The following is a 21245-nucleotide window of genomic DNA, read 5'->3' as shown; positions in this document are numbered from 1 at the left end:
CAGTACACCTACAATGGTTGTAAGTTGAATAATTGAGCACTTGAACTAACATACATAGGTTTCCCTTGTTTCCAGGTTCGATGGTTCTAGAATTCCGAAAAAAAATAAAATATTTCGAGAAAATCTATTTCCAGAAGATGCTAAGGTGGTCTTAACAATTCACTATTGATAGATTTATTTACTTCCTACTCTAGGGGTCTTATATCTTATTCCTAGAGCTTATCCTCCCTCATATGTGGAATTAAGTCCTATATTGATAAAACCCAAACTAACATATTTACCCTACAAATTCACTTCCTCCCACCGATTCTAGGTTGGCTTTTTTAGATTACTAGTGCCCTTATGCTACTACTTTGAGCTTAAGGAATCATCATCAATTGATGCATTAGGGTTGAGGTTGAAGGTTTTCTTTGTGGAAAGGAAGGGCAACATAATTGGGTAGACATCTACAAAGTCAACCATCTATAAATGGTTGTAACTCTCTCCCTCATTTATTAATACAAGAAGCACTTTGTTTTCGTATAATTTCATCATGTTGATGTTTATGTATTTAAATGCCTTTGCACTCATTGATTAGAGACATTAGTTTATGCTATGTGGTTATTGTAGGCCTCTTACTTGTTTAAGTCATTTTTCAGGTTCCATTTATAGTACTTGGAGATAGAGTTGGAGCTTATAAGAAAGGAGAAGAGGAGGGCCTACTACAAATTCTAGCTAGGCCTTTCTTCTATATTCTAATTTCTCTAAGGCAAACATATATATTTTTCACCTTTTGTTTCTAGATCAGGACACTAGACCTATGGAGTTCACTTTTGTCCGCAAAAAGAATTTTTTACATAACAATAATAAGGATGGAAGCTACTTTGGGGGAATTAAAACTATCCCAAGGATCATCCAAGATGGATCAAGCTTCACAAAATCCTGGTGATGAGTGTCTCATTATGGGATGGTCGTGCTTCTTCCATCCAATAAACAAGTTCACACCAACCTAGGCTAACATAGTCAGCAAAAAAAAAGAAAAAAGAAGAGAAGGAATCCATTGGAATTACAACCTTTGAGATGTGAAATATGCAGGGGTTACACTATTTTGAGTTATTAGTTATGAAATATTCATGCTCTCATGGGTTTTTCATGGTTTTGAATCTATTTATGTATTTAAAAATGCATTTAAACAATAATACACCATCATTTTGCCAAAAATATTATTGTGGGATTTTGACTTAAAAACACAGCTTAGAAGAGTTAGTGTGTGCCTATATACACGCACACGCGCGCGCGCGCACACACACACACACACACACACACACACAAACACAAAATCTAATAATACAAGTTGAGTGGCCTAATGGTTAAGAGTATGTGTTTCCTCCGAAGAGGTCATAGGTTGAAATACAAAGGGGATTAGAGTATGTATGCCTTGATAGACTTTAGCAGTCAGATAGAAAACAAGGGGGATCCTTGTACCATAAAAAATGGTCTCATACACCAATATGGTGTCTGGATTAGTCATGACCATCTCCCTTATCCCATAAACAAGGCAGTCTCATACATGAATATGGTGTCTGGCTTGGATGTGACCTTAAAATTACATTATTATTTATTAGTATATACAAAAGAAACTTTAAAGTAAGGAATTAAAAATGAAGGAACCCTCAAATATATTACTCAAAATATCAATTACACATACAAAATTACCTTTATTCTAATATAATCTTAACATGAAGCTTTAATAATCCATATGACGTTTATAGATCACATCCTAAGAGGTCTTGACTTGAACTTAACGTGAAGCCTCAAGAATCCAAATAACCTCTCTCTATAAAGTGTTAAGGGATTATGATCATCAATTTGATTCATTGGCCAAAACAATAATAAGATTAGAATTTGGTGAGACTTAGGGTAATAGTCAATTAGCCACTCAAGCCATACCTTAATCACCTCTTTGAAATTAATGACAAATACTTTGAATTTATGAAGCCACATAATTTCCACATGATATCCCATCTCAACCAAATAAAATAAACTTGGTGTGGCTCGAGGCTCTCCCACACATTCATGGGCTCTCAAAGACACAAGTTATTGAAGGAAAGAGTTTATTTCATCCCATGAAAGGTGGAATAATGGAGTTTTGGATCTCTCTTTGGTGGAAAGATCATGGGTCATTATGCTTCATCGAAATCAACTCAAATCTAGAATGTCTTTAGGTGGAAGGTTAATATTGACACAATGATAGATGCAAATAGTCCCCTATCCTTGAATCCATGGTGGTGAGTCAACTCTTTGATTTCTTCATCCCACGAGGTCATCCCAAGCCTATCCCTACTGAAATTTTTCAATAGGTCTGGTTTATTCTAGATGACACATGGTTAAAGCCCATGATAAAAGCCCCATTTAGTGTTCTAGAACCAATACCTCCACTAAAAATCATTTAACCTCAATATTGACCTTCCATCACTCCCACTTGGTCACAAACCCCACCTAGGCTTAGAGGGGAGGTGGTCAGACTGTTAGTCTATGCTCAACTTGTTTAGGGGTTGGGGTCCTACTCCACACTCCAACTCATTCACAAGATCGAATCTACTTTGACCCAAATAAATTTAGGCCCAAACACCCCTGAATGCATCTACTTTCCAACGAGTCGAACCTGATTTACCCAATACTCAATTGGTACTCCATCTATTAATAGACTCGACTGTAACCTCGAATTTGGGTTGAGTCTGTAGTTGGAATACTTCTTCTCTAGAATGTGACTAAGGCTTTAAGAACTAGAATTAGAGATTAGTTTTCCATCAAGTTGAATATCAACCAATGTTTAATTTAGCCCTTGTATCAATGGATTCATGAATTTGGAGGGACTTTCACAATTCAAATAGCAATATCTCACATGGTTATTCAAAATATATTCCCCTCATAATGGTCCTTCCCCATAAATTACCTCCCCTCATTCCTCTCACGACTTTGATGTACATCAATACAGGGAATGACTAAGATGAATGGTCAACACATCCACAGAGAAGTCGACTAAAACTTTCATAATATCAAATTGATATCTCAACCTTCAATAGAGAGGGACTATATTTAGATTTGCGCAATCATTGCCACTTTAGGGCATTATACATTTAATCAACATTATAACTCTTATATGTGACAAGGTGGTCTGTCCACTTGTTTCGAGGCTGGTATGATAACACCACACTAGAATGAATATGGTGGTTGACCCTCTCTATGACTAATTCCATCGCAAGGTGACAAACCATGTAACCTTCTGTTAGAATTATAAACATATTTTGAATGGATTGCATGCATAGGATTTTATTGACACATGCCCAACATTATAGATCATAAATCCAGATGTCTATCATGGAATCCAACTCACACATTATGTGTATACATAACACGAATGAAAACTTATTCTATTAGTTAGAACATGGTGTAATTATAAAACTTTACATGGGGTTTCCTAGCCATAACTCTCTCTCTCACTAAAGAATTTCGGTTCTATCTCACCCTACTCCTTGAAGGCTCTAATATACTATATTTGTCTCCATCCCTGTACATAAATACATATTTGGTACCTTATTGGATAACAAAAATATCATAGAAGAGAAGGGTAGGATTTACATCTATCCTAAGACTTGTTTAAATTTACAAAGGTCAACTTGGCTTTATTTCCATCTGACCCAAACTAACTAACTACCCAACAATCCCTAATTATTCAAGAATTGGGACACATGTTACATCAAATTCTCTAATGTTTGTTCATAGAACTTACAAATTCGAGGCAAATTCCCCTTCCCCTTAGGAATTTACATGACCCATTTTGGGTCTAAACAAAATATGATTTGTTAGGCGTTGATGCTCCTACATCATACTCCCCATATTTAAACTTTTCATTACCTCCTAGTCATGAACCTATATTTTGATTCTTCCTAATTGGTCCCATATTTGGTTATGTTGTTCTTCACATGCCTAGTTTTGTTTCTTTTCCAAGGCTAACCTCAATCTTCTAGAATCCCAAACTTGATTTTACAATACCCCACATCCTTTTCTGAGGTTATATTGCACAGTTAGTTGTACCTCCTATTGTTGGCATTCCTACTCTTCTAGTTGCATCTTCTCATGATACCCTTCACATCAACATACACATATTATCATTTTTTTCTTCCAGCCTTGTCCTAGATTGAAGTCATATGTTGTTTCTTTTATTAGTTGTTGTAAATCCTCATGGGTTTTCAAAACAATACTTTGGTCTACCTTTTCATGTTTTAGTATAATTTCATCTTCACAATATGATTTCTTGCATTTTCCTCTAATTTCTTTATCTAAAGTGCTACAAAATCCTTAAATGTTCTATGTTTGCAGTTGCTATGCATTCCTCTACATAACCCTTGGGATTCGTCAACCAATCTTTTAACAATTCTTATCCAAATTTTGTGAGCACTATGTCTGAGTGTTTGTCCTCATATTTCTATTAGATATCTTTATGAGTTGATTTTTTTCCTTCCACATTAACAAGCAACTGACTACCATCTATTCCATCAACCAACTGCATGTGGATTTCCGTTTGACCATAATTTGTCTCATCTCTCATTTCAAAAACTCTCAATTACAATCCTCCTTTAATGTTGTGAGGAGATATTTCTTGACCTTCTTTTATCATTTTAAAAGTTTTAGATGGTTGTCCACCTCCATCATTCCTAAAACCTACATCCATACAAAACTTCTCAAACTTATAAATATAAGGCTTTCTAGTCTTAATTGAGGTCTTTCTTCTCATATATCCAATTTGATCTGAATAATCTTATTTTTACTTGAGGGTTGCAATATCTCCAAATTTTGTGAGCACTATGTCTGAGTGTTTGTCCTGATATTTCTATTAGCTATCTTTATGAGTTGATTTTTTTCCTTCCACATTAACAAGCAACTGACTACCATCTATTCCATCAACCAACTGCATGTGGATTTCCGTTTGACCATAATTTGTCTCATCTCTCATTTCAAAAACTCTCAATTACAATCCTCCTTTAATGTTGTGAGGAGATATTTCTTGACCTTCTTTTATCATTTTAAAAGTTTTAGATGGTTGTCCACCTCCATCATTCCTAAAACCTACATCCATACAAAACTTCTCAAACTTATAAATATAAGGCTTTCTAGTCTTAATTGAGGTCTTTCTTCTCATAAATCCAATTTGATCTGAATAATCTTATTTTTACTTGAGGGTTGCAATATCTCCATCTAATTCCTGTTAGACACATTCCTCAAATAGGCCTCCTTACAATTCCAACTTTTCACGTCAAATGTGTACTCTTAAATCTAGTATCCCTTCTTTCAGGATATTTAGTTCTTCATCCAAATCATCCAAATCATCTAGAACCATATTTGCATGCTATTCGAAAGGTTCATTCCATAGCACCCACTCCTCTAAGAGCCTTTACTCTTCCTCTTGATAGGTGATCATTTCTTCTTATTATTTTCCTTTAGATTCATCTCCATTAATCATAGCTTCATGTTCATCATCTCCTGCAAGAACATAATTCATTTGGCAATCAAATATTTCTTTAGTACTTTTACATGCTATGGTCAGTCCTCCTTTTTTATGCATATATAAACATTCTCAATCATTGACTATGATTATTGTATCTCTCTCAACTTTTAGTTGTCATTCATTTCAAAACCTAATATCTTTATCATGCTTCATGAGAATTATTCTTGGGCATCACCTTGTAACTACCTCATTCTTTTGAAGAGGTGCTTCTTATGGAACTCTATTGTTTCCTCTCTCCGCTAGAGACAATTCTGCATTCTCCTCTTCCCTCATGACATTTTGCAATAATTTTCCACCTTCATGATCTGAACATGAACAAAAATGATTAGTTTTTTAAAATATGGGGCTCTTAAGACTCGTTGATGCTTTCACATCATCATTTGTTCCAAAATTTCCACAAAATCCATGCGAATTTCTATCATTATTTGCTCCTCATTTTCATCATCTCCACGAAGGATGGATCCTTGTTCTAATATACAAAAGTGAACATTTTCTCCTTCATACTCAACAAATTTGAGTTCTCTCTTCCTTAGTGAAGCGTATAAATATGCTTCAACATATTTTTCAATAGAGGTCATTTCACCTTCTTTTTCATCAACACCCAACTATATTTCTTGTCTCCTTCCCTCTCTTGTAGTAGTTGTAATATTATGTTAACTCTTTTCTTTAAATCAGCAATTCCTTGTTCAAATTTCTCTTGACTCACCCTCCTCCCCATGCCATTTTCTTTGGCATCTTCTTTCCTTATGTTGTGTCTCGCACTTGAAAATTTTTTGTGAATCTTAGCAGTCATCATCTCCCTCCTCATGTGAGATCCCTATTTTTCATTGTGACCTATAGTTAAGCCCCTATAATAAGTCTTATCCATTTCTTATTTCCCAATACCTCACATGCTTCTTCCCAACCTTAGCTATTGGTATTCTTCAGGTTCCCTTCACTGGAACCTCTTGAGTCTCCTTTGCTCTTTGGGTTGTTGCACCTATTGCTCACTTATCTTAATAACTTCTCTCATTATCTTCCTCTTAGGGACTCCCTTTATCCTCCTCTTCTTTCCAACCTTGGTTGGAATGTCTCTCTCTTTATGTATCCTATTTGCTACAAGGTTATATGCCACAATTATATTTTCTTCTCCTACTATTACCTACACTTATCAAATCCAAAAAAATTAAAGACAAGATTACCTCCCAATTTTCCTCAATCCTAAGTTCTTTGATAATTCGAGAACACCATTGGTTCCTTCTTAGCTGGGATCGCGATATATTCTTCCCACATTACTCCAATATGCTTCGATTATAATTTCTCCAACACCTCTTTGGCTAAGAATCTCGTCAACTTCCTCTATCCCAAATCTCCAATCCCATTCAAAATAACCAATTTTTAATTATTTAGTCAAAATAAATAGAGAAATGATTACCTCATATGTAGATTATCTAGTCCTCTAATTTTTTTTGTTGGCTACAAATATCTAGTTCTTTTGCTCTCTCTTCCCCCCATAAGCAATATTCTTTACTGGCCCTACTATCTATAATTCTCATTCTTTTTTAATCACTTCTCAATACCCAAGAAGTGTGCTACTGCTCTGATGCCACTTTGGCGCAACAATAAGCACCAATAGTCTCCTTTGTATCCCTAACATTGTGTTGGTGATTCAACTATGGGATTTATTAACTACATGAGACCATGCCAAGCATTCCCCTTCCAAACTTGTTTAATAAGTCTGGTTTATTATAAATGGTTTTTTATGCAACCAACTCACAAAAAAAAAATAAAAGATAGATAAACAACTTAAAAATTATCCTCTTCTAGGGCGAATACTCCCTTTACATTACATAAGTGAACAATTCTTGGATGATACAAATGATAAGACCTCCTTGGTATATATAGGAGTCTAAGGGGTCACAATATAATGAAATCCTACATAACAATAATAATGTAAGGGAACAACAATAACAATAGTGGGTTTCTATGGGGCACAACAATAACAATATGGCGGATACGTGGGAAAAAAAATAACAATAAGGGGCTACAATAACAATAAAACAAGGGGGATACACTAGTATTACAGGGGCCTAACATGCCCCTCTCCTTTAGAAAGGTGCTTTCCTCAATGCTTGAGTAGTTTTAGATGCTTATGTATAAAATTCTCATCCTCTCATATGGAATATCTAGTGGGTAAGTTCTTCCACTCAATGAGATACTCTGAAATTATTTGATTTTGTAGCTATCAGGTTCTTGTTTCTGTGACTGATTTAAGCTTAAATATGAATTTTCATTCTTCATCAAGTTTTGGGAACACTGTTTGAACTAGGAGCTTGTCACTATTATCCCTATTTAAGCATGAAACATAGACAATTGGGTGTACTAGGGAAGATGCAGGAAACTTCAATTTGTATGACATAGTAACAATCTTTTGTAACACCTTGTAAGGACCATGATACTTGTGTGATAATCTATTATCCTTCTTATCTTTCTTAAGGGACATTTGTTTGTATGGTTGCAACCGTAAAAGTACCCATTCACCTACATCAAAAATTCTTTCACTACAATGTTGATATGCATGTTCTTTCATTTGATTATGCACTAGAGTAAGGTTATCATTTAAGAGTTGGAGAACTTGTTGTTGATGCTTGATGTGATCTTCCTCTGCTTTAACGTTATAATTTTCTCTTAAATATGATGTGATGGATGGTGGATGATATCAACAAAGTTCCATAAATAGGGTCATTTTTGCTGCAATATGGAAGGATGTGTTATACCACCATTTTGCTAAAGGTAACCACTTGACACGTTATGTTTGTTTATCAAATACAAAGAAACATGGATATCCTTCAAAATATTTTCTCACTATATAAATTTTCTTGTTAGATTGAGGACGATAAGATGAGCTATGAGCTAATTGAGTACCCAAACAAGAAAATAATTATGTCAAAAAATTTCCAGTGAAAATGGGATTGTTGTTACTTACAATAATCTTTGGGTTTCCATGTATCTTTTGAACTATTTTAATAAATACAATAACAATTGTACTGGCTTTAAAAGGATGAGATAATGCACAAAAGTGTGCATACTTGGTAAGTCTATCAACTACCACCATGATGACACTCTTCCTTCAGACTTGGGTAATCTTGTGATAAATCCCATTGAGACCTCATCCCAATGTTGACTTCGAATGGATAAAGGTTGTAATAGACTCAGGGTCTTAATTGTCTCAACTTTATTTTGTTGGCAAATCAAACATTCTGCCACAAATTTCCAAATATCAGATTTAAGGTCATCCCAAAAAATGTCCTTCTTGACCCTAAGGTAATTTTTTAAAAATATAGAGTGCTGTCCTAAAGGGAAGGTGTGCAATTCCAAAAGAATCTTTTGTTTGAGTTGGGAATTCTTACAAATATATAAGTGATATTTGTACCATAACGATTCATTTTTCCACCTAAGTATCTCAAATGTACTAGGATATTTTTGAAAACTTTTGAATGAATGTCCACACCTCTTGATCATTCTTCCATTCATTCCTTTCTTCGGTTACCCGATGAGGTTGGATAATAATAATGGCACAAAGCAATGCTTCCACATCCTCTTCCATACTTGAGAGTGCATCAACACCAACATTTTTCTTTCTTTTTTCATAGATGATTTCAAAGTCATAACCCAACATCTTTGTTATCTAATTTTGTTGCTCTTCTGAAGATAATCTTTTTTCTAAAAAAGTATTTAAGACTATCATGATCTATTTTTCCCTTGAAGTTTCTTCCCATTAGGTAAGGTCACCATTGCTTTAGTGCATGTAGTATTTGCAACATTTCCTTCTCATAAATAGGTTTGCGTAAATACTTTCCTTTTATTGGATGACATTAAAAGGAAATTGGTCTTCCTTCTTGCATTAAAACCACACCAATTCCATTTCCCAAGGCATCGCATTCCACAATAAAAAAAAAATTGTGAAGTATGGTGTAACACCCTCCTTCCAATCTACCCAAGTAGCCAGCCAACTGGGGTAAACATGTGAAAATAGTTACTATGATATGATTCAACCTTCTAAGTCATGTTAAGGAAGTGGAACCGACATAAACACACCATATAGACGTTCAACATCAACAATAGGAATCCTAGGAAACATCCCAACCTTACAAATAACCATCCCCTGGGTCCCACTAAGCTTTTAAGTTATTAAACCTCTAGAAACTCCCATGCTATGGGCATGCTAGAGTCTAGAGAGCTCTCGACACTCCCACAAGCCTACATGCCTACATCTAGGGACTATTTCAAGCAGATCTATACCATAGTCTGGGGAATTTAAGGTACCTTTCAAGCCCAAACTTCCGGCCACTGCCCAAAACTTGTTCTAACTTCTGGAGTCCATTAAACACATCATGAAATTACTAATGAACCAAAAAATAACTCCAATACTAGGCTCGACCATGCCTAACCAGGATTGAAATTCTATCAAAAATTTGGCATCAATGCAATTTATAGCTGTAAACAATAGATCTAATCGTAGGGGTCTCATACTTATATGAGGTTTGCTATGAGGCATTGTTTCCTTATCACTTTAGCTAAAGTTTCATCCATTATGCTATAGATACATTGTTCATTCATATACAAATAAAAACATGACAGGAGCCATATATATCCACTGTCGTAATACATATTCATAACCAACATAATAACAATAGAAATACCAAGGAGACAACAGCCATATAATCCACATATAAACTAGTATAATACTAACAAGGAGAAATAAATTCATATTAATGATGAAAAATCCAACCTGGTATGGGACTCCCATGTTCCACCCAACCGTAGAATACCTGAGCCAAATCTCTCTTCAGTCATTCACCCCCTTGCCATATTCAAAGCATGAATGTGGGATCTCATTGAGCACATCAACCCAAAACCATCCAGGAATTCTAGAGGCCATCCACCTCAACCCATCAAATAGTTATTCCACCTCAGGGTTGGAAATCACAAAAACATCACCATATTTGTCTCTACCCAAGCCTTCTAGGGCTCTAGAGTGTTTGTTCCAACCAAGGCTTCAGGACTAGTAACTCAACCCACAACTATTGCTAGGCTAGAGAGCATTTGTCCAACCAAGGCTTTAGAACTATTAACTCAACCCACCAAAGGATCTAAAGAGTTTTTCCAGCCAAGGCTCTAGGACTAATAACTCATCCCAAGTTGTTACAAGGCTCTAGAGCATTTTTCCAACCAAGGCTCCAGGAACTAGAAATTCAACCCAAGCTGAGGAAACATGAGAACCAATTAGAAAACAAAGAAAAAGAACCCACAACACCATGGCTATTTAGGAAATGGCAAGGCTAGGAAAAGCCACTGCCAATCCAGGAAATCCTCCATGCCATTGACATTTCATAACCAAGAAACTGCATGCATGTGTCATGAATGTCGAAACTAGTGAGAAAAATATACATGAAACACAGCACCTGCAATCAAAGCCCATTGTATCTTATGATCAAGATGTCCTCTTGTGCTTTATTACTATTCCTTTGCCTTCTTTCTCCAAAAATAAAAGTATGCCATACTCTCCAAGAAGATTCTAAGTGTCAAAGAATGAGAGAGAGAGCTCCAAAACTAAACTGACCAAGCTTACACTCTGATCCTCAAAAGCATTTTTTTAATGAGGCCTCTATTTTATTCATTTTCCATTATTTTCCTTCATTTTCCTCCGCACATGCAACCTGTGGCCATTCACTTCCCTTTTCCCCTAATTTCTATTACTTCATAAATATAATTCCAATTAATGACTCTTTTCCTTTCCAAAGCCTTTTCCATTTCCTTTGCCAATTTCCTTTAGCCATAATAAACCAAATGAACACCCACTAGGATGTTTTTCTTACCATAAACTTGGAATACGTGTTTTGTTATTGTGGTATTATATATTATTACATGGATTTTTAACCAAGGTTGTTACAAAATCCTCCCCCCTTGGGGAAACAACATCCTCGGTTTTTAGTGACACCTATAACTAGCAAGACCACTGAAAACAAAACATATTGCCCATGGAGATTTATAACACAACCCATTGCAGTATAATTTACATCAACCATATGCTAAAACATGACAAACATATCATTTACTCGAGCTTTATAACACAACTCATTATGGTATTTACAAAAATAACCACATATACACAACACATTTGCTTCAACCAAAAAATAACCATACTGTTTATGGAGCTTTATAAATCCATCTCAAAACAATATTTACAATGATATATACATATGCACATTTTCTCATCCAACAAATAAAAGGATACAGTGCGTGTATCAATCAACAAGGGAATCTAGAGACTCACACCTCCACCATCAAATTAATACAAAGATTCACTTTCTTCCTAGGAAGTCTAGAATCCACTGTCAAAGTCAAATCTACATCCAATGTCCAGTGCTATAGTCCTGTGACACTTGTCCTCTAAGTGAATAGTTACTCCCTCATTGTTCCCGGGCACACTCCCAATGTGCATCTGATTCCATATGGCAATGCTAATGACTAACACAAATCCATCCCTGGAATTCCCTTCTCTACTACACAATCCCTTGGGAAATCCGGTCACCCCCTTCTTTGTAGTCACACACCTTCCAAGTTTCGTTGGCACCCCCATCTTAAGCAATCCATCCCTTGGAAAGTCTTCCTTGCATCAGAAGATACAAAAACCAAGGCATATCCTTGCCTCAAACCATCATACCGGTCATAGCATGCTCGTGGAAATCAATGGAAACTATTGGTTACTAGTGTCCCACAGTGGCCCTACTCCTAAAGTACTTTACCAGCATACTGTTGCATCTTCCAATTCCTTTCATTGACACTACTATTTCTTGTATTCAGTTTCAGCCACCTAACTGGGCCTTTCTATGCTTCTTGTACCAAGCACATAACTTCCATTATATTTACAATAAATTGAAATAAATTCACATCATACCTCATTGGTAACTCATCAATAAGGTACACCTACAATCTTGTTTACTTCCTATCACAAAAAGTCAAACTCACTGTTTGATCAGATCATCATGTATAAGCATATCACATCAAGATTTCTCAAAACATAACCATCATAGATCAAAATCATAAATCACATGTAACCATCATAAACCAAAATCATATATCACATATAATCATCAGAATCATAAATCACATGTAACCATCATCAACCAGAATCACAGATCACATATAATCATCAAAATCGTAAATCACATGCATAATAAAACTAAAATAAAATATTGATGCTTATCCTTTAATCAACCCTTAGCTTCTACCTTTTTCCTTATGTTGTATGCACACTAGATCAGTTTCCAAACCTGACAAACACCCATTTCCTTCTCCTCAACCATGTGCACATACACATAGTGTAAATCACACACATATAATCACACAACACATACAACACCATGCAATACATGCACCCGCTTGACATACAACACATACACCTACACCTAGTTTACAACACAACGAAATACATATGCCTATAGCTGGTGTACACCACAACACAATACATGTACTACATAGAGCATAACATAATGAGTACACATGTCATGATACTGCAACTACATAATTCACATATATAGTACCACATGTACACAATGCAACATGTATGACTTACACATAATCCCACATGTACACTAGTACCCCATGTACAACATGTACAAAATACCACCTGTACACCACACCACCTTCACAATGTCTGCACAACATCACATGTACACAACACCACCTATGCAACATGTACACAATGCCACATATACATCGTACCATCTCTACTATGTGTACACAATACCACATGTACACAGTACCACATGAACAACATGTACATGACACCACATGTCCACAACATCACATGCATGACATGTACACAACACCACATGTACAATCATGCACAGAATACCTATGTACATAGCACCATAAATACAACATGCACACAACACCATATGTACATAACACTGCATATACGACATGTACATAACACCATATGTACAAAACATTACATATCCAACATGCGAACAACACCATATGCACACAAAAACGCATATCCATCATGCACTTAGTATAACATGTACACAACATCGCATATCAAACATGTACGTAGCACCATCTATACCAATGCTGCATATGTGACATTCGCACATAACATTGCATAAACAACATGTACACACACTATATATGCACAACATCACACACACACAACATCACAGATGCAATATGTACAACATATACAACATATGCACAATAATAGTACCACACATCCAAAACCACACTGTCTCTACCAAGCATCCTTGCTTCTAGTATATTATCCATGCTTGTCCCAACATGTTGCAGACCACACCGCTTACATTTCGCTGATGCATCCCTCGGTATAGCCTGCCCATAACAAGACATTAATATCAACTCATAACCACATGATACTAACCGCATATATTTGTCAAGGCTGCTCCTCCTAATTGATTCCTCATAAGACCAGGAACCTCTTCATTCCATTCAACTACATAAGCAATCATTCTTCCACAAGAATGATCCCTTATGACCCTATTGATAAGTGACATGGATACTTGGATACATACATACATATACATAAACATTATCATAAACAATCATGATCCTATCAGACAATGATATTCATACATACACATACATACATGTAAACATCAACATAAAATTCTTATGATCCATGATTACCTTGTCAAACATGGCATACATACATACATACATGTATACACATATAAACATAAGAATAATCGTGATCACAATGTAATTACTAGATATCATTAGGTCAAGGTTAAGATAACTCCCTTTATGTATGCAACATATGCACAACATCAATAACAATAGTTCCCAATATAGCCAAGGCATATGATGCCTCAAATCCATTCAAATTACCTTTCTTGATTACCTTTCCCATGATTGTCTCGTCATTAGCTATTTACACCAATGGACCCAATCAGTCCAACTGGATGCCATAGTCTTGCCTTCAACTTCCTTTATACATGCATTGGATTCATGTGAGTCTTACATTTCCTACTGGATTTAATTCAGCTCTCTCCGAGCTCCACTAAATTTCCTCTTTCCCAACCATTTCCCAAGACTCTAAACTTAAAAGGAAAGCACAAGAAGAAAACATGAATAAAACCATGAAAACCAATAACAATATGACAACACAAACAAAGTGGCATGATCATGCAGTAGAAATAACAAAACAACAAATCAAGCGCAATCAAATCACAAAATACCAAAAGCACAAGACTAACAACAAACACCATTATTCAAACCCCATGGTTCCGAGTGTTTCCAAAGGAAATCTCAACCTGAGCCTTTTTCAAGATTTCATGGCAGTCTCTTTGTCATGCAATCCCCTACGTCATATTTCCATGAACGCATAACTGTCAGTGCATAAATAAACATAACAACATATTCATTACCTTACCTTGTTGTGCCAACCACATTTCCTTGTAACTAAACATGTCCATGCCATCTGTCAAGGTCTCCAATTCCCTAGATGATATACATGTCAAATACATGTTCATGACTATAGCACGTATTCGCATGATGTCAGACAAAATCTTGGTTAAGAAGACTTCATGTATGCAAAGCACTCATTCGTTTGGAATTAGGGTTTCCAAACATAGCCAAAGGAATTCTTTCCCAATTTCTTTCTTTTTCTTTTTCCTTGTTGAAATTTAGTGTTACTATGCACTGTCACATCACTGAGTTGTTAGTTATATAAACACATCAGCTATTACCTTGTCATGCTAATACCAAGCATGTTTCCTGCAACTCTTCACACATTCCAAATATAACGATAATCATATCTATCAATTTGAAATCAACCTTTACCAAGACTAACAATCATGTCATAATCCATAGTCAACTCAAAGTCATTAGACATAATGCTACAACTATCACATACTACACTCAAGTACATATGAACTGTCTCAACACATATGTACTATCACATACTACACTCAAGTACATATGAACTGTCTCAACACATATGTACTAGTAAAATAATATTAAAACAAGATCATTTGAACACATACTCATATTATGCAATTCATCAAATATCAAATCAACTTGCAAACATACCATGTTAAATTAATCAACTAGACCACATAATGAAACAGTCAGGCACCAAATATATGACATAAGCAAAATCATACCTTAATGTATCTCGGAGGAGGCTATCTTGTCTGCACAATCAATCTAGTTAGAAAAATATAACTTCACAACATATCATCTCAAACGTAAATAAGGTCATGATATCCATAATAGTCACTAGCTAACATGTTCAAATCATAAACTCATAAAAAATTATCATTCACACATAATAATCACATCTTCACTTTCAGTCTATATTAGTACATCATAATATCACATCATATTAACTCATACCTAGATTTCATAACCCTAACCATTTGCATAGACCAATCCAACTTAGTATGGTACATATAACATCAAGATATTAATGCTATAACCCTAATCATCAAGTGAACTAACATATAACAACAATAAGTTAACATATAACATGCTCATCAACAACATATAACCTAATCATCAAGTTAACTATCATATAACAACAACAAATTAACCTATAACATATTCATCAACAACATATAACATAATCATCAAGTTATCTAACATAAAACAACAATAATAATTCATAAAACCACTAGTTACTATCATTCATGACTATCTGACACATGTGAATATGACTACACTAATCAACTAGCATTTATCACACATGTAACCATAAGGATAATAGAATGAAAAGCATATCAGTAACCCTAATTCTTTTAACAAACATTAACCAACATACTTGCATGGACACCATACAAACCTGTATGATGATCTTCTCTTACCTCGAAGTCCATTGTTGCAACTTCACTTTAATGATCTACATCTCCTGCTTTATCTTAGCCAACACGTTAGTATCCTAACATACCAATATCATCATGATGACCTAATTTCATACAATTACTTCATAATGCATGTATGACCTACCATGCATGGATAACCATAACCATGACAACACATGCATAACAACATATAGAAACTAACATGCATAACAAATGCATATACAACCATACACTCATGACGACATATCCCACAACACCATCAACATTAAAATGGCGACATCACTACAACCATGATCAATGCCATGTAATTGCAACAAGGACATGCACTACAGGCATAAGCAACACATATGCAACTGACATGAAGGCATGACCAACACACTACCCATCCAGTCCGAGGGGTGAACCATGCTCTGATACCACTCTATAACAACCTCCTCCCAATCTACCCAACTAATTGTCCAACTGGGGTAAACATGTGACGAGAAGTTACTATCATATGATTCAACCTCCTATGTCATGTTAAGGAAGTGGAACCAATCGACACACACCATACATACCTGCAACATCAACAATAAGACTCCTAGGAACCATCCCAACCTTTCTACTAAGCAACCCCTGGGTCCCACTAAATTTTTAAGCTATTAAACCTCTATACACTCCCCTACTATGGGTATGCTAGTGTCCATAGAGCTCTAGATGCTCCTACAAGCCTATATGCTTTCGTCCAGGGATTATTTCCAATAGACCTGTGCCAAAGTGAAGGGAATTTAAGGCACTTTTCAAGCCCATAATTTCAACAACTGCCTAAAACTTTTTGTAACTTCCAAAATCCATTAAACATGTGATGACAAGAGTAATAAACTAAAAGCTAACTCCAGGACTAGGCATGACCATCCCCAATCGAGACTGAAATTTTTCCAAACACTTGGCATTAATGCAATCTATAGGTGTAAACAACATATCTAGGCATAGGCGTCTCATACTTATCTGAGATTCACTATGAGGCATTGTTTCCTTATCACTTTAGCTTCAGTTTCATCCATTAGGCCATATATACAATTGTTCATTCATATACATATAAAAACATGATGGGAGAAATACATAACCACTATCATAATACATATTCATAAGTACCATAATAACAACAAAAATGCCAAGGAAACAACAACCATATAATCCACATATAAACCAGTATAATACTCATGAGATAACTAAGAGAAATAACATGATATTAATGATGCAAAAGCCAATGGTATGGTACTACCACATTCCACTCAATAGAATGGCTCAGCCAAATATTTCTTTAGTCATTCGCCCTTGTGCCATATTCCAAGCATAAATTTGGGATCTCATAGAACACATCAAACCAAAACCATCCAGGTCTTCTAGAGGTTTTCACCTCAACCCATTAAAATAGTGATTCCACCTCAAGATCAAACATCACAAAACCATCACCATATTGGTCTCTATCCCAGCCTTTGAGGTCTCCAGAGCATTTGTTCCAACCAAGGCCCCAAGACTAGTAGCTTTGTTGTGGGGAAAAATGCCTATGCAGGACGATCCTATCCACCTAAGGTGTGACAGTGCCTTAGCAACAAACAGAGACAACTATTCTAGTATTCTTCCTTTATGAATTAAGAATGAAGAGAGATGGATGGACTAACCGGTGTCTTCTGTTTGTCCCTCGATCCAGTTTCCCTTCTCTTTGAGAGTTCCCAGCTACTTTCCTTCTCGCTCACCCAGCTTCAAGAGGTTTCTGCAAGATCACAAGAAGAGAACACTACACAAGACATGGATTCATATTCATAACTAGTTCAAGATTAGAAATAAACTAAACATACTAATGCAATCATACATCAAAGATACATCAGTATATAGGAGAAACCAAGATAGCTTTATTGATGAATAACAAGGTTCAGGAAGAGATACAACCCAGAGGGCTCCAATCCAGCATCTCCTTCCCAGCAAATGGAATTCCTATCTTCACCCCCTTCAAAGCATTAAGAACCCAATGATTCCAATCTCAAACCAACAGCAATTCTTTGCAATAACAAAATTCCAGCCCCCTAGATCTCATGGAGGAGAGATCCATATATAGATGTTTGGAGAGAGGATGAGTTAGCTTGAGATCTGACTAGTTTCCTCTCCCTCTCTTAGTTCTTGATTCCACTTGGAGGTTCTTGCTTCCACTTGGAGATTAGGAACCTCTTACTCATCACCAGTTGAATTCACTGAGGCAAGTGTCATTGAGGAAGATTCTGGAAGCTTCCTGGGTCTTGACACCTCTTGGAATGAACTTGCCATTTGTCAAATCTCACTCAACGCACCCTGGTGGTGCTTCTACCTGCGTTGCAGTGCAGGTAGCCAATGTTGGCTTTGACATTCAGCGCAGACAGCTAGTGGAGCCACTGAATTGATCCTGAATTGACTTGTTTTTGAGCAGTTTCTGGTGGAGAACTTCTGTGAATTGTTGTGGTTTGTTAGCCTTGTTCCTCTTAGGGTAGGAACAACATGTTTAGGGACTTTGGATCCCTTAGATTATGGACATTTCATGCTCAATGCTGTAAGGCACAAAAATGTCTATAACAGTTGCCCCCTAAAGTATGAGGCCGTTTATCGGGTGAAATGCTTTATCAGGGGGATCTGAAGTTCATCCAATGCTGGGAGGAGACCTGTAATAAGATACAATACAATACATTATTTTTCATACTCTAGCTGAGGTGGGCATTCGCATGCTCAGCTTTATAAATTCACTTTTCTGTACATAGAACAGACAATCGTCTGAGGGTAGACTGATAATTTTGATGAAATTATCATCCTTTGGGTAGGATGATTATCTGCTGCGATGATGTACATGTCAATGTCTTTATCTTTCCTGAATATATATCGCAGCCCGGATGGATGGAACTAGATCCGGGGTCTTCAAACTCGTTCGATCTTCACTCTAAGTACAAGTCGATCCATGTGAGAAAAGTTCTGAAGTCGAACATGGAAAGACATCGCTTCATTACCAGTCAATGAGGTAAACCGTTAACAAGCGCGAGAGGAATCACCGATAATGATAATGACCCTCAAGGTACTGCAGTAAAATTCACGTGGTGTGAATAAAGGACTTGGCGTCGAACACCACGCAAAATCTTTCAGTCGAAGGTCATTGATGTATACCTGTCGCCGAAAGTGAGAAACATGCCATTGAGGCATGCAAACTTCAAAGTACTGAAGGGTTTGTTCCTAGATCAACTTCTTGGATAATGAGCTGATGTCGACAAGAAGTGATCTGTCAAAGGAGGGCCTTAATGAATCCCACATCAGTGACACGGAACGGAGCAAATGATTTGATGGAGGTGAAAACGATCTGATGACATATGATTCAGGGTGGCGGTCATGAAAGGATGAAGGATAATGTATGGCAGTGGATGGGACACGGTTGACTTCTCTGAACGACTTCTCTTGAACATATGGCGACACTTATGCAATGGATCGGTAGCATTACCCCAAATATGGATGGTATGGCGAGACCATGGTGATGACCGGCGAATGAAACAACCCAACCCGATTGTGGCACGGAGGAAAAGTGTCATGTTCAAGAGCGACTTGCTACCATCAAAGTTTTCTTGAGTTTCTCCCAATTTTTCCCCAGTCATTGCTGACCAGTACCTCTTTATTTTTGTCAAGCTTGAGGAGGATAACATATGCTTGTTCTATAACCTGCCCTTCGGGCAAGCCCATCGCTATGTTTTAACAAGCCTAGCGATAGTGAAACTCGTTCTCGTCTAAAGACAAGTTTGTCGCTATTTAATGATTTTAACGAGTCTAACGACAAAGATAACTCGGTTCTTTTCATTTTTAGAGAGTCTGAAAAGATACATAAAGTTAACTCCAAAAGTCCTTTTTCGTCATCTAATCCCTTAGGTCCGAAAAAGTATAAAACAATACAGAAGGGATGAGTTTTCGATAGTTTTAACGAGCCGAACAAAACAAGCGCTCGATCTTTTTGTGCAATAATCCCTCAGGTCCAAAAAGATTAAAATCTAGAGGAGGGATAGCACTTCCTGTCCCTTTAACGAGCTGGAAGGCCAAGGACTCGGTAATCTTTTCATATTTTACAAGTCAGATGAAAAGAGCTTAAAGAAGACTCGTCTTTTGAGGAACAAGTGATAAAACGGGTTAGCAGCTGATTCCAGGTACGGGTTGGAATTTTCCAATCACAGCAGTGTCACAAGGATGGCTAGTGAAATCACTCTTCGCAGCTATTCCTCAAAATGGGTAAACAATCATATGGAGGTGAACGATCGGCCAATGGAAAAGTGGAGGTGATGGTGCAAACACGACCAAGGCTTTAATGGCTGATAATGTTACATTCACGGTGGTTATTTACCGGAAAATAGTTCATTTTTTAACGAGCTTAAACGCGGGAAAACACTGCTCAGTCTTATGTTTATTTTTTAACGAGCATGAACTATGCGCTAAAACTACTCGGATCTTGCATTTATTTTTTAACGAGCATGAACTGTGTGCTAAAACAGCTCGAATCTTGCGTTTATTTTTTAACGAGCATGAACTGTGTGCTAAAACTGCTCGATGATAAGTTTGCATGCCCCCAGCATAACAATGCAAATCGAGGTGCATGCCCCCCAAGCTTCATTGCATTCAACTTGGTGGTTGGAATGAAGGTTTACCTTTGAGATTTGGAAAGGAGATTGTTTCATTTTTTAATGAGGTTGACACAGTAAAAGAACTATCCTCATGACTCCTTGTTTCATTTTTTAACAAGGTTGACACAAGATTAGAATCGTCCTCGGAGCCCACTGTATTTACAGTATTTCTATTAGGGC

Source organism: Pinus tabuliformis, chromosome 9, assembly GCF_031772625.1.
Source record: "Pinus tabuliformis cultivar Carrire ecotype Pingquan chromosome 9, CPIR1, whole genome shotgun sequence".
Lineage (NCBI taxonomy): Eukaryota > Viridiplantae > Streptophyta > Pinopsida > Pinales > Pinaceae > Pinus > Pinus tabuliformis.
The sequence above is the reverse complement of the archived record's forward strand: the minus strand, read 5'-3'. Positions refer to the sequence as shown.